Source organism: Loxodonta africana, chromosome 1, assembly GCF_030014295.1.
Source record: "Loxodonta africana isolate mLoxAfr1 chromosome 1, mLoxAfr1.hap2, whole genome shotgun sequence".
Classification (NCBI taxonomy): domain Eukaryota; kingdom Metazoa; phylum Chordata; class Mammalia; order Proboscidea; family Elephantidae; genus Loxodonta; species Loxodonta africana.
In genome coordinates, this window is record NC_087342.1 from 172,636,103 (window position 1) to 172,652,636 (window position 16,534).

The window sequence follows — 16,534 nt, forward strand, 5'->3', positions numbered from 1 at the left end:
AAAATCTGAATAGAAAGAACTCTCACTGAATCCATAACAGACTGTCATTAAGACCACTGGAAACATTTAAATTGTTAGGCTTAATGGAAAACTGGGTGAGAAGTTAAGATTTTTTGAGAAACAAAAACTCTGGCTGAAAATAAATGCCTGCTATAATTAGGCAATATTAAGATTTAATCCATTTAATACCAATGCAAACACTTCCCTTCTCTCTCTCTCTCTTTTTCCTGCCCTTCTCATCTAAAACCTTAAACCAGCGGCTCCCAGTGGATGCATTTGCGTCACGTGCTGGATTGGAATGATTTGTGGGTCTTTTCCAACTCACAGAGGATGGGGGGCAGGAGATTCCTGGTTAATTTTCTTAATTTTAAGATTATTTTAAAATTTTTCTTAAAAAGCACCTAAAGCCACTTACGTGGACTAGAATCTAGATGTTAGCATGAGATGGTATCTGATTTATGATAAGTTTCCTTATTAATGATTGAGGGTGTGCCACAGAGTGACTGGCTTCCAGGCATTTTGCCCTAAAAATCAGCTTGGGAACCACTGCCTTCAAAAGCATGCCAAGACTACAGCCTGCATGCTCCATTCAGATTCCACTCCATGCTGAGACCGAATGCCAGGAAGGTAGCCATTCTGAGGGATGGGTAGGGTGACCCTTAGGTTCCCAAACTAGCCCAGCGTCAACTCTTCTGGTCCTCTACTGAACACTAGGCCATGAATCCCCATTTTGGTTCAGAAAATATTGTCGTTCAAGGTGGAGGAGGTAACTTGCTGGAGGTAGGATGAGCACACACACCTCAGAAGAGTGTTGTTCTAGAGTAACTTGGCAGTACCTAAAGAACTTAGGATCTAAAGGAGTCCCTGGGTGGTACAAATGATTAAAGCACTTGGGTGCTAACTGAACAGTTGAAGGTCCAAGTCCACTCCGAGGTGCCTTGAAAGAAAGGCCTGGAGATCTACTTCCAAAAAAGCAGCCATTGAAAACCCTGTGAAGGATAGTTCTATTTTGACACACATGGGGTCGCCATGAGTCGGAGTTGACTCAACAGCAATTGGATTTTACTGGTTAAAGAATTTAGGAAATGACTTCCTTGCATTTGGAGAGATTCTATTGCTGGTCAGTGTTGTCTTCTTTTCCTCTGACATTCCTTGAAGTAACTCAAAAAGCAGCGAAGACCTATAGGTGGATTGTTAAAGCTTACCAGTTTCCCCTCCAGAGACTGGCCAGAGGAGAGCCTGAGTAAGGCCCCTTGGGCTGGGAAGAGGGGGCCAGAGGAAGGGGAAGCAGCTCCAGTACAGGATGGAGAATGCCTGAATATTTCCCCTTAAGTGAGAGGTCCTCACTCACCCATTCCCCAGATCCTTGCTGACTCCCTCCATCCAATCCCCCACCCCCAGCTCTTTGCTAATGACCTCCTGTGTAGAAGACTCTTGTCAAAAGAGCACAACAAAGACACAGCTTATCTCCCTGTGTGCTTTGCCAAGGACAAAAAGTCTTAGAGAATCAATAGTTGGCAGCATTTGAAGATCCCATCCCAAACCCATCTCATTAAACCAGGTCTCTGTGTTCAATATTTGCACCATAGTCGTGGGGCGGGGGTGGGGATTAATGAGATCCAAATCCACCCTGTATCTGAGAGTCTTTTATCAGTTTTAGTAAGTCACCAATATTGGCAGGTTGCAGGCCAATTTTTCAGAACAGCCGATATTTAATAGACTACCCCAGATGATTAAGTGAAATGATTACTTGGAGCGGCCCCAGAGACAGCACTAAAAGTTGTCTAGGCTAATTATCTCTAAGTTAAAGGGTAGAATTGTAATGCCACTTGCCTTTTTACATCTGGTTTCTGCCAAGATTGGAATTTCTTAATCTAGACTCTACATGCCCAGAAAGTCCATGGCTAGGCTACATACAGACGGAGAGTGGGTGTCTTTGATTTACACAAAGTTGTGTGCATTTGTGTCAGCTTTCATCGGATTCCCAAATGGTTCCATGACCCTAAAAGGAAGAAAGCTGCTGACCTGGATTTTGGGTATCATTTATTTTCAGTGTCTGTTTCCATAAACTTGTAACAATTTTTCTTTTTGATCTCTGCTTTTGCCTCTTACTCTAGGTGGCCTTTGTATATGGACCATCCAAAGCAAAAACAAAACCATTTGCCATCAAGTCAATTCCAACTCATGGTGATTCCATGTGTTGCAGAGTAACACTGCACTCCATAGGGTTTTCCAGGTTGTAGCCTTTCAAAAGCAGATCGCCAAGTCCTTTCTTCCAAGGCACCTCTGGGCTGGTTCAAACTGTCACCTTTTCAGTTAGTAGTTGAGTGCTTAATTGTTTGTGCCACTTAGGGACTTCTAAGACGCAAGAAAGCTGCTGAATGGTGCTTAAAAAGGAAACCGTACCATTGTTTGAGAAGGTTAACATCTCACTACCCATTCCTCCCAACATTAAAACATTCATATCTAAACCTGGGAGTAGTGTGGTGAGTTTCAGTGTTTTCAAAATAAAGACAACCCCCCCAGTCCCCCCTCCACCCACAAATTACATTTAAAGTCAGATTTGCAAACATCTGAGGACAGTGTCTGTTTTGAGTCTCAGAGGGGTTACTAAATTACACTTAGCTTCCATTGATGAGGGCTTTTCCTCCCCAATCCTGGCAATTACTTGCCAATTAATACGATCAAGCAACCACCTTAGGAACAACGTTTAATTTTGAATGTCAGGTTAACATTGTCCTCACTCTCCTCTGCCCACTGATTTCCTTGTTTTTCAGGGCTTCGGTCCCCCCCCCTTTACTCCCCCCGCCCTCCCCCAGTCTCATTCAGCTTAAAATCAGTCAGGGCTAAGGATAGTGAAGGGGGAGCCCTGGTGGCACAAAGGTTACCATATTCTTATGCAAAAAACGCAGGTTTTATATGTTTTTTTGCAAACCATGCAGCCCCCTGCACGTTATTTTCATAAGTGCACTATACGAATACTTTTTTACGTATTGCTGACTTCAATTTCATTTTTTTTTTTTTTTTTCTGTCCAAAGAATTTAATGTTACTAGGATAAAACTGATCTCCTGGAAGCTTCATTTAAGGTAGGTATTTTCCTAAACCAAGCACAACCAATGATGAGATGAGCAGGCATATGAGGGAAATGGGAGGCATGTTGAAACCAAAGGGTATGAATGCACAAAGAGCTTGAAATTAGTAAGTAAGAAATGATCCTAGGTCTAAAACTGTAAGGAAAAGATGTTGTTTATATTATATTGCTTTAATAAATCTTAAAGTGAAACATAATTTTTTACAATCAATGTCTTTGAAATCAACAAAAAAAAAAGTCACCAGAAGGAATTGTGTTTTCATCTTAAAATAGGCCATTTCACTTTATTCCTTCATTATTGTCATCAGTGATTCTCATTGTCACAAAGGCCACTCCGTTTCATGAATTTAGAGATCCAGGTGAAAACCACCTTGAAATCTGGGATTCTCCTTTCATTTGCCAGGAGCTTTGCTTTAATCTGAATTGCCACAGTAGCCCAGCTCACTGCCATCGAGTTGATTCTGACTTACAGAAACCGCAAAGGGTCATGGATTGAATTGTGTCCTCCCAAAAATGTGTGTATCAGTTTGGCTGGGCCATGATTCCTGGTATTGTGTGATTTTCCTATGTGTTGTAAATTCTCCCTCTATGATGTTAATGAGGGAGGATGGGTGGCAGTCCTGTTAGTGAGGGGGACTCAGTCTACAAGATTGGATTGAGTATTGAGGCAATCTCTCAAGAGATAAAAGGAAAGGAAGCAAGCAGAGAGAGGAGGACCTCATATCACCAAGAAAGCAGTGCCAGGAGCAGAGCACATCCTTTGGACCCAGGGTCCCTGTGCAGAGACGCTCCTACTCTGGGGGAAGATTGATGAGAAGGCCGACAGAGAAAGAAAGCCTTCCCCTGGAGCTGACATCCTGAATTTGGACTTTTAGCCTACTTTACTGTGAGAAAATGAACTTCTCTTTGTTAAAACCATCCACTTGTGGTAATTCTGTTATAGCATCGCTAGATGACTAAGACAGTTTCCAAGGCTGTAAATCTCTACAAAAGCAGACTGCCAGGTCTTTCTCCCCACACAGTAAAGACAGCTTGACGTTGTTCCCTTTGAGAAATAATCTACTCTTTCAAGTCATTCTCCAACTTAGGCCGTTTCACTTTGGGCCCACATGTGCGTTTTCAGGAATTCATTTTCTCCAGCTCCTTTTTCTCCTTTCTCCATTTGAGAATGGACAATTCTCCAACCTTGAACTCTCTCGCTCTCGCTCTGTTGCTTGTTTCTTCTGCCCTTGCAATGACTTTCAGTTTGAAGTCTGCAGTGTAGTACTTGTGTTTAATTCCTGTCATGATCCTAAAGGGTTCTAAGATCTAGATTTATAAACTGAAAAAATGTGCACAATATAATTGATAACTGGCTGGTTCTAGTAAAGTGATCATAAGATTCAAATGCAAGGTGTACAAGGAGCAAGGGCCTTGTTACATGGTCACAAGCATATGACAAAGGTGACGAGCAAAAACAATGGTGCTAATAAAACATCATTAGACTATGAAATAAGCAGACTTAATATGTCTTGGAAGAAGTATAATCAGAATGCTCCTTAGAAGTAAGGATGGTGAGACTACATCCCACATACTTTGGACATATTATCAGGAGGAATCAGTCTCTGGAGAAGGACATCATGCTTGGTAAAGTGGAGGGTCAGCAAAAAAGACAAAGACCCTCAATGAGATGGATTGACACAGTGCCTGCAACAATGGGCTCAAGCATAACAGTGATTGTGAGGATGGCAGAAGACCAGACAGTGTTTCGTTCTGTTGTACATAGGGTCACTATGAGTCGGAACTGACTTGACAGCACCTAAAACAATATAGCTTAATGGCTTCACTTAAGGTGACCTGGTAAGTTTTTCCCATTCAACTGTTGGACCAAGAGCACTAGTGTATCAGTTTTGCTTTGTTTACTTCTCCATTTAAAACCCAGAGTTAGAAGATAATTTTGATGCTTATGCCAATACAGATTGAATCAAGATTCCTATTGATAGCTACTTGATGAAGTGCAGGCTTTGCTTTGTTTACAGTTGGTAGCACGTGATTTATGGACAGGCTTCAGTAGGTTCAAGAGTCCTATCAATGACTCAAAAGCAATGGGAATATAATTATCAACTTAAATAATAGAAACAAACACAGTTTCAATTGTTTATTTTCCGATTACCCGGGTACTGGCAAATTCGATCCATGACTTCTTGACCGTGACTTATACCTTTATTATACAGATGTGATCAAAAGTAACATTTTCAGACTATTGAATGACATTGAATGAGGCCGAAATTCACTTCTGGAAATGACACAAGATGTGCCCAGTATATGCAAGGCATGGTATAACACGCTATAGACTGCTGTAGGGCTGCTGTAACAGAAATACCACAAGTGGATGACTTTAACAAAGAGAATTTATTCACTCACAGTCTAGTAGGCTGGAAGTCTGAATTCTGGGCGTCAGGTCCAAGGGAAGGCTTTCTTTCTCTGTTGAGTCTGGAGGAAGGTCCTTGTCATCAGTCTTCCCCTGGATTAGGAGCTTCTCAGGCGCAGGGTCCGAAGGAGGCGCTTTTTGCCCAGTACTGCCTCTTGGTGATACGAGGTCCCCCACTGTCTGCTCACTTCTCTCTCCTTTTCTCTCTTAGAAGATAAAAGGTGATGCAGGCCACACCCCAGGGAAACTCCCTTTACATTGGATCAAGGAAATCTTATTAGAAAAGGTGTTACACCCCACCCTAATCCTTTTCAATATAACCCAATCCTGCGTCATTAACCACAGGCAGAGATTAGGATTTACAACACATAGGAAAATTCCATCAGTCACAAAATGAAGGACAACCACACTATACTGGGAGTCATGGCTTAACCAGGTTGACACATATTTTTGGGGAACACAACTCAATCTATAACACTATGCCAGACCTTTTATAAAACATAATTTCATCATTCTTGTGTGTTATACGTGTGCACACGTTATTTATGTGGGCATGCTATTTGTGAAAAAATCCGGTAAGCACTCAGCTGCTAACCGAAAGATTGGCAGTTTGAACCCACAAAGCCGCTCTTCGGGAGGAAGACCTGGCGATTGATTACAGCCTGAAAAATCCTATGAGGCAGTTCTACTCTGTCACATGGGGCCACTATGAGTAGAAATCGACACAACAGCACCTAGCAACAATTGAGGTATTGAATATTCATGTGAACATCGTAGTGAAGGACTTCTGCCTACTTCCTTCCCAATACTGGCTAGATGTAGGAGTCTTGCTGGTGCAGTGGTTAAGAGCTTGGTTGCTAACCAAAAGGTCGGCAGTTCAAATCCACCAGATGATTTTTGGAAACCCTGTGGGGCATTTCTACCCTGTCCTATAGGGTCGCTATGAGTTGGAATCAATGACAATGCGCTTTTTTTGGTTTAGTCAGATGTAAGCAGTAAGGTCAACATCCCTTGCAGTTGAGTCAGTTGCTACTCATAGTGGCCCTATGGGACCCAGTAGAACTGCTTCATAGAGTTTCCAAGGCTGTAAATCTTTACGGACACAGATCTGCACATCTTTCTCCTGTGGAGTGGTTGGCGGGTTCGAAGCCGACCTTCCGGTTAGCAGCAGAATACCTAACCACCGTGCAACCAGGGCTTCTAAGGTCAATAAGGGTTATGTCAAAAGCCTTATAGATCTAAAAGCTTTGTGAGCCCAGAATTGCAGTTCTGAGTGACTATTAGCTCCTGAAAATATCTGGTGTTTCTAAAAAACAAAGCCCTGTTCAGGAAGCTCAACATTCTGTACCACCTATACATGTGTTCCCTTGTCTCCTCATACCCCCACCTGTAAAGAAGGTTCGATACAGGTGAGTCAGCTGCACCTGCATGTTGCTGTCCTCTAGGAGAAACTTGCACCTGCATCTCTGTCCATTTTTGTCCCGATGACTGGCTCACCTCTGGTGGATGGAGGCAACTGTGGTGAACTTTTGCCCTAGTGCTAGAACACTAGACTCCCTTTCTTACTCTGCCATTAGCTATGCGTCCCAGGCACTTAATTTCCTTCTTCTGATGTCTAATGGAGATAATGATGCCTACCTTATAGAGATGTTGAGATGAATAACTTAGATAATACCTAAAGCTAGCATTTAATGCTAGGTTATTTCCTCATCTACGAAATGGGGATAGTAATACCAGCTGCCATTGAGTCAGTTCCAACTCATGGTGACCCCATGTGTTTCAGAGTAGAACTGCATTTCGTAGGGTTTTCATGGTTGTGACCTTCCAGAAGCAGATCACCAGGCCTTTCTTCTGACGCACCTCTGGGTGGGTTTAAATTGCCAACCTTTGGTTAATAACCCAGAGCTTAATGGTTTGCACCACCCAGGGACTCCTGGGGATAGTAATATCTAACAATAATATAAGCTTACCTATTGATGATCTACTAAGTTTTGGGTTATGTGTACAGAAATATGCCCTCACACATATGAACCATTCAACAAAGGTGCCAAAGCAATTCTATGGGTGGAAGGACAGTTTTCAACAAATGGTGCAGAAACAACTGAATATCTGGAAAGAAAAAAAATGAACATCAACTCTTAATTCATACCACATATAAAAATTAAGTTGATGGACCATAGACCTAAATGTAAAAACTAAAACTGGAAGGATATGTGGGAGAAAATCTCTGCAACCTTGGATAGGCAAAAATTTCTTCGATGTGTTGCAAAAGGTACAATACATAAATGACAAGATAAATTGGCTTCATCTAAATCAAAAATTTTTGTTCTTCAAAAGACGCTGATAAGATCATCGAGGCACACAAGAAGGAAGTAGGGAGAAAGCTTTTATCTATATATTCACACACAAAGTTTTTATACAGATATATTGTCCTCAGCTGTGAATGTTCCAAAGCTGTATTGAGATGTTTGTCTTTGTCATCAAAGTTGTACACACCACTTTATTTCATCTTCAATATGACCAGTGCTAAGAAAAGGCAAGTCACAAACTGGAAAAGATTATTCACAACACATATATCAAAGGATTTGTTCCTAGAATATATGAAGAACTCTCGCAATTCAATAAAGGAAGACAAATAACCTAATTTTAAAAACGGGCAAAATGTTTGAACAGACACTTCATGAAAGAAGATATAAGAAAAGCCAATAAGCACATGAAAAGATGCTCAACATTATTAGTCATTAGGGAAATGCAAATTGAAAACACAATGAAATACCATTACATTCCTATTAGAATGGCTAAAATTAAAAAGACTGACCATACCAATTGTTGACAAAGAAGTGGGGCAAATGGAATTATCATATATTGTTGGTGGGAGTGTCAAATGGTACAACTACTTTGAAAAAACAGTTGGGCAGTTTCTTAAAAAGTTAAATATTCATCTACCAAATGACCCAGAAAACCTAATCCTAGGTATTTACGCAAGAGAAATGAAAACACATGACCACAGAAAGAATTGTACACAAAGCCTTATACACAAATGCTCACTGTATCCTTATTTGAAATAGTTCCAAATTGAAAACAATGCAAAAGTCCATCAGCGGGTGAATGGATAAACGAATCGTTGATATATTTGATACAAGAGAATGCAACTAAAAATAAAGAACAAACTATCACAACATGGATGAATCTCAAAATGAGTAGACTGAGTGAAAGAAGCCAGAACTCCTCATACATCTTGTATGTTCTGTTATATAGGGTTTATTTTTTATGCACATTAATTTATAGTGACGAAAAGTGGATCAGCAGTTGCCTGAGGATATGGGTAGAGGAAGGGGCAGATTACAATCTGGCACAGGAAAAATTTGAGGGGTTATGGAAATGGTCATCGTCTTGACTGTGGTAATGGCGTACTCATCAAGTTGTGTGCTTTTGATTTTACACCTTATTTGGAGCCCTGATGGTGCAGTGGTTAAGAGCTTGGCTGCTTACCAAAAGCTTGGCAGTTCAAATCCACCAGCAACTCCTTGGAAACCTATGGGGCAGTTCTACTCTGCCCTATAGGGTCGCTATGAGTTAGAATTGACTCGATGGCAGGGTTTTTTTCTGTTTGTTTTTGAATGTCAATTACACCTTAATAAAGTTGAAAAAAATTACCCCTGTCCTGGGCCCATTTGTTCAGAGTCTGCTCCTAGTTTCCTAAGGGACAGATCATCAAGCAGAAAATAACTGTGAGGTTTTTGAGAGCTTAGGGAAGAGGCACCACTAACAGCCAGGAAGAATCATCAACATAAGAGTTGTTTTCTTTTCATATAGGGTTCCTGGCTTGGGAGTGGGAAGGAGCATGTGGACATGGGCTGAAGGGATTTCAGCAGCCATTTGGTGGGCTCATGATGCCATGGTGAAAAGTTGGTGCAGAGATGCATGAGCTGTGTGAAGATGAGGGTGGATGGTGTTAGGAGGTTTAATGGCTCACATGTTGTGGATGAAGGGCCTGGCGTCACTCAGAAGGCACTGTCTGGTAGGAGCCACATGCCCTCGCCTTGGCCCACTTCTGCCTGGCATTTTTGTCAGTTACTTAGATGAGAACATAAATTATATGATTGTTAAATATTCGTCCAGGAGATATCAACTGAGTCCCACAATGTGAACAGGCACTGCTGGCCGTGGCCACCTGGAGCTTAAACAGTAAAGAGAAAAAGTGAGACTTTCATACTTACCAATATCCCAGAGTCTTGATTTGGCATAAGAGAAAGAGCATGGGTTTGCAGGAACAGCAAGGAGGAATGAATGTAGGGGGTGGGGTGGACGATATCTGTCAGGGAGCCGGGAGAGCTAGATGCATTGGACCTCTTGGATGGTTAGGGCTTTTACTCTGAGCAAAGGGTGGCACTGGAGGATCTAGAGCAGGAGTATGCCATGTCAGAGGTATGGTTTTAACTGATCGTTTTGGGCCCTGGAGGAGAGAAAGTGGAGGCAGAGGAAGCTATTGGCCCAGGAGAGAGAGAACCTGTGCTCCTCAACCTCCAAGTTGACCCTTGTCACAGTGACCTGTGACGCTGCACTGGCTCCCAGGAGGGTGGAGGCAGCAAGTCTCTGCCCTCTTGTCCCCACCCCTCCTGCCTGTGTTATTCATGTTCCTGTGTGCCACGACTGAGCATTGTGTCTGAGCTTATTTCTGAGCTTTTCATCTCTCATAAAACAGAATGGACTTTGGTGCTGACAGACCTGGCTACAAATCTTAACTCCATTACTTAATTAGCTGTGACCTTGGGCAATAGCTAATAAACTTCCTGTGCCTCAGTTTTTCTATCTATAAAATGGGGATACTAGTATCTACCTCGGAAACCCTGGTGGCATAGTGGTTAAGTGCTACGGCTGCTAACCAAAGGGTCAGCAGTTCCAATCCACCAGGCGTTCCTTGGAAACTCTATGGGGAAGTTCTACTCTGTCTTATAGGGTCGCTATGAGTCGGAATTGACTTGACGGCACTGGGGTTGGGTTTAGTATCTACCTCAGTAGGGTTGTTGTGAGGATCAAATAGGATATATATGTAAAGTGCTAGGTAAACTTGAGACGTCTCCTCAGCTTTTGCCCCAAAGAATTAGAATTACTTTTTTGGCCCCTGGCCTTAGGGAGGGGCCCTGGTGGCGCAGTAGTTAAGCGTTTGCCTGCTAACCAAAAGGTTGGCAGTTCAAATCTACCAGCCGCCTCTTGGAAACCCCATGGGGCAGTTCTACTCTGTCCTATAGGGTTGCTATGAGTCGGAATCGACTCAATGGCAATGGATTTGGTTTGGTTTGGGGCCTTAGAGACACTGAGGCAGATGCCAATAAAATTTGGGAATTTGGAAATGCAAAAATTCAAACAACCTCTAGCGTCAGGATGTCTCTAGGCAGATGCAAAGTTCAGGGCAATCATACTATACAACTGGGTGAACATCACAAGCCTGGAGCGGTATAGGTCTTCACTGGCACCCACAACTGGGTAAAAGAGGAGAGCAGCAGCAGGCTGGCCCATCCAGGGAGTTCTCAGCTGGGGACAATTTTGCCACCCAGGGAACATTTGGTAATGTGCAGCAGCCCTCCACAACAAAGAATTACCCAATGTACCCAAAATGTCAATAGTGCTGAGGTTGAAAAATCCTGACCTAGTAAAAAAGCTAGGTTCAAATTCTAGCTTTGTCATTTATAGCTCTGTGACTTTGGGAATGTTATTTAACTTCTCTATGCTTGTTTCCACATCTGCAATAGGAGACTGATAATTGCAGTTAGTATCCCATAAGGTTGTTTTGAGGTATAAGCAGTGTCATAGTGTGTAAAGTGTTTAGATCAGTGAGTGGGATGTGGTATTGAATTCTCCCTCACTAGAACTGGTAGAATAATGGCTAAGTGCTATGGCTGCTAACCAAAAGGTTGGCAGTTCGAATCCACCAGGCACTCCTTGGAAACTCTATGGGGCCGTTCTACTCTGTCCTGTACGGTCGCTATGAATTGGAATCAGCTTGACAGCAACGGGTTTGGTTTTTTAGTTTTTTCTCACTAGAACTGCCACTCAAGGGCCATAGCTTCTGACCAGGGACCACAACTGACTGAGCCTAAGAGCCGAAGACAGAGCTCACATCCTCAACCACCCCCAGATAAGTTTTCTCTTCTTTGGGCTGCACATCCCCATTCTCTTCAACTAATGCATTTTGCTATCCTGGTCTCTTTGCTGGAAGGATTCTAATGCGTCAATGACACTATTAATATAAGGCTCCCACGACTGTACCCAACATGTCAATTGTTCCGAAAGCGCTGCGGGATCCTGTGAATCAGGTGCAACTCCTCAGTGAATGCTGATTAAAATGCAGTTGGCTTTTGTCTTAACAGCTGTATTCTGCCCTTGGCTACTTGAACTTCCATCAGCTTGAACCTCCCAGCTCACCTCCACAGAGTAGGAGTGCCAGGATAGAGAGTGTCTTAGTTGGGCATCACAAAGAACATGGACATCTTACCACAAAACTCTCCAACGACAAATGCTGTGTCAAAAACGAGTTTCCCAATTACCCTGAAAATTCAGTTTAACAAAATTCTGCTTTCCTTGAGATGCTGTGAGGTGTTATTCAACTGGAAAGAACCTCACAGAAAAGCCATGTCTCCAACGGGGAGACCTTGACACGTGTGTGCCTGATTCCTGAAGCTCACCTCCCTTCACCTCTTTGGTTTGGGGCACTGAGCTGATCCACTCTGTTTTTTATCATTTCCTAAATTCCTCAGAGGATAACCTTTTCAAGAAACAGGATCTTATAAAAGATTCTCCTTTGTCCCAAAGCTTCATCCCACAGCACCTGTAGAGTGGCTGTTTGTCAAATACAACAGGGGACCCTGCTACCGTAAATACTATTTCAAGTTCCAAGAACAACTTCACTTCCAAACTTTCCTAAGTCCCTCGGGAGCCCACTTAAACATTCCTCCAACAGACCTCTGAGAGAATCTATTAAACTGTAATGGCTTTAATTTGGTCCAATTAACCTCACACTGGGCTAACTTCTGCCTTTAGCTATGAGTTGGCAGCTACTGCTGACTCCCCAGGTACAGTAGTGGGCAGGTAGCTGTAGAAACTAACTTGGCATATTAAAGAAAAAAATGTTAACCATGTCCTTCGAGCAGGAGGGGAAAACAACCTGCCTAAGGCATGCTGATCAAAAGTACACGTTCAACCCAGAAATTTGCATAGGAGCCAAAAAAGATGGAACGAAGAAGCTCATGACCAATTTAGAGTGTGGATGAGGGTGGCTTGTTTGTTTGCTTTACGTTTTCGGTTGCCTTCTACTTCCAGAACATATTGAATGGACAAAGTTTCCATCTCCCTGTGATTATAAGTCTGAATCGGGGTAGATTAGCCAATACGCAAGGTAAGCACAGTGCTTACTTTGCTTACCAAATTATGTGTAGTGAACCATTTCGTATGGGTTTCACCACAAAATCCATGTGAAATTTTTCACTATAGATTAGTAAGGAAGCACAAGTAAGCCCCTGATTACCTTACTTACTGGGTCATCTGCCTCTGTCAGGGATTACAATTTGAAAAGAGGCTTTGATTCTGTAGGAAGGTGCTGTGGGCTTAGGAGACAGATGCCAGCCATACCTAGAAGCAGAATCTTTGATGTGGTGAAAAAATGTGAAATTGCCCACTACAGACAATCTGGCGAGGAAGGTAAGCACCGTGCTCACTTTGCTTATTGGATAATTCACCCCTGGTCTGAATCAATTCCTTTTAAGTCATAAAAACATTTTCTTACCCAGTTTTCTTTGGGAATCCTTCATTCTAAGTATATTCTTTCAATATAAGGCTGCCCTATCCAAGTAGGGAAAACCTTGGGTGGTGTGAACAGTTGACACTCTTGACAGCTAACCAAAATGTTGGAGGCTCAAATCCATCCAGAGATGCCTTAGAAGAAAGGCCTGGTGATCTATTTCTGAAACATCAGCCACTGAAAACCCTATGGAGCACAGTTCTATTCTGACACATATGGGGCTGCCATGAGTTAGAGTTGACTCAATGACAACTGGAACTGGTATCCAAGTGGAGACTATAGCTTTTCTGTGGGAGACCTAGAACCTGCCATTCCTGTTTTCACTCCTTTTTTGGGATCCTCCACACCCAGGGATTAATACTTTTCATTATGTGTGTTTGAATGGTGGCTTGTATTTTAGGACTACCGTTTGTAACTAAATACTGGGAAATGGCAATCAGTCCCGGGCCTAGAGAGCTGAGGTCTTCTGACTCAGCCACTCATCTTACAGTAGAAAGAATCAGGACCCAGAGAGGTTGTCCATACCACATTCCCCAGAATCTTGGGGTCCTTAGGTGGCTAGGGAGGGGGGCAGACAAGCTATGCAAATTCCAACCCCTCTTTGGCCAGAGCATCTCCACTTTGATACATGTTTAACTTTAAAAGTTTGACATTGATACAGAAAAATGCGCTGATCTTAAATGTACAACTCAATGAATTTTTACAAACTAAACACACCTGTATAAACCAAATGAGCTCCAGAAACAGAATATTTCCAGCCCCCTAGTATCCTCTGCCTCCTTTTTGATCACTGCGTCTGTAAGGGCAACCACTCTCCTGACCTCTAACAGCATTTTTTTGATATATTTAATATGTTGGGGTCCATCAAGGATTTTTGTGGGTTTCTTTTATTTTGAAATAATTATAGACTCATAGGAAGTTGCAAGGATAGTACAGAGAGACACATAGGCACATAAAACACACACACACACACACATATATATATAAAACCCCAAACCCAGTGCCGTCTATTTTGACTCATAGCGACCCTATAGGAGGGGGTAGAACTGTCCCATAGGTTTCCAAGGAGCACCTGGTGGATTCGAGCTGCCGATCTTCTGGTTAGCAGCCAAATGCTTACCTGCTGTGCAACTGGGGAACCGTATATATATTTAAGTGTTAAAAAAAGAAAAGAAATTTACCCCACTAAAATGGTTATGATAAAAAATTGAAAAATAACAGATGTTGGTAAGGATGTGGAGAGATTAGAACCCTCATCCTTTGCTGGTGGTAATTCAAAATGGTACAGCCTCTGTGGAAAACAGTTGGTGGTTAAAAAAAAGTTAAGCACAGAATTACGTTATGACCCAGCAATCGCAATCTTAGGTGTATGCTCAAAAGAATTAAAAGCAAGAACACAAAGAGAAACCTGTGCACCGTAGTTCATTGCAAAACTGTTCACAATAGCCAAAATGTGGAAACAACCTAAATGTCCATCAACAGGTGAATGGATAAACATAATGTGGTATATACATATAATGGAATATTATTCAATCATAAATGAAGAAATTGAAGTTTTTACCCACTTCTGCAGTCTGAAATTGGTCATACATGCAATCAGGTTGCATTGATAATTGTTGGTGATTGGAATACGAAAGTTAGAAACAAAGAAGAAGGATCAGTAGCTGGAAATATGGCCTTGGTAATAGAGATGACAAGAGAGATGGCATAATAGAATTTTGTTAAGACCAATAACTTTTTCATTAAAAACACTTTTTTCAACAACATAAATGGCGACTATACATGTGGACCTTGCCAAATGGAACACACAGGAATCAAATCAACTACATCTGTGGAAAAGAGATGATGGAGAAACTCAATATCATCAGTTAAAACAAGGCCAGGGGCTAACTTTGGAACAGACCATTAATTGCTCATATGCAGGTTCAAGTTGAAGCTGCAGAAAATGAATACAAATCCATGAGAACCAAATTACAACCTGGAGTATATCCCACCTGAATTTAGAGACCATCTCAAGAATAGATTTGACAGATTGAACACTAATGATTGAAGACCAGACAAATTGTGGAATGACATAAAGGACATCATACATGAAGAAAGCAAGAGGTCATTAAAAAGACAGGAAAGAAAGAAAAGTCCAAAACGAATGCCAGAAGAGACTCTGAAACTGCTCTTGAACATTGTTACGGATTGGATTGTGTCCTCCCAAAATATGTGTCAACTTGGCTAGGCCATGATTTCCAATAGTGTGTGGTTTTCCACCATTTTGTGATCTGATGTGATTTTCTTATGTGTTGTAAATCCTACTTCTGTGATGTTGATCAGGCAGAATTACAGGCAGTTATGTTAATGAGGCAGGACTCAATCTATAAAATTAGGTTGTGTCTTAAGTCAATCTCTTTTGAGATATAAAAGAGAGAAGAAAGCAGAGAGATGGGGGAGGGGGGATCTCATACCACCAAAAAATAGTGCCAAGAGCAGAGTGAGTCTTATGGACCTTTGTTCCCTGCACTGAGAAGCTCCTAGACCAGGGGAAGATCATTGACAAGGACCTTCCTCCAGATCCAGCAGAGAGAGAAAGCCTTTTCCTGGCACTGACACCCCGAATTTGGACTCGTAGCCCACTAGACTGTGAAATAATAAACTCCTGTTTGTTGAAGCCATCCACCTGTAGTATTTCTGTTACAGCAGCACTAGATAACTAAGATAAACATAGAGTAGCTAAAGCAAAAGGAAGAAATGATGAAGTAAAAGAGCTGAACAGAAGATTCAAAGAGTGGCTCAAGAAGACAAAGTATTACAATGAAATGTGCAAACACCTGAAGTTAGAAAACCAAAAGGGAAGGACACGGTTGGCATTTCTCAATCTGAAATGACTGAAGAAAAAAATTCAAGCCTCGAGTTGCAATACTGAAGGACTCTATGGGCAAAGGAGCCCTGGTGGTATAGTGGTTAAGAACATGGCTGCTAACCAAAAGGTCAGCAGTTCAAATCCACCAGCCGCTCCTTGGAAACCCTACGGGGCAGTTCTACTTTGTCCTATAGGGTCATTATGAGTTGGAACAGACTCGACAGCAAAGGGTTTTGTTTTTTTTTTCAATGGGCGAAACAATGCAGGAACATCAAAAGAAGATGGAAGGAATATACAAGTCACTGTACAAAAAAGAATTATTTAATGTTCAACCATTTCAGGAGGGAGCATATGATCAAGAACTGATGATACTAAAGGAAGAA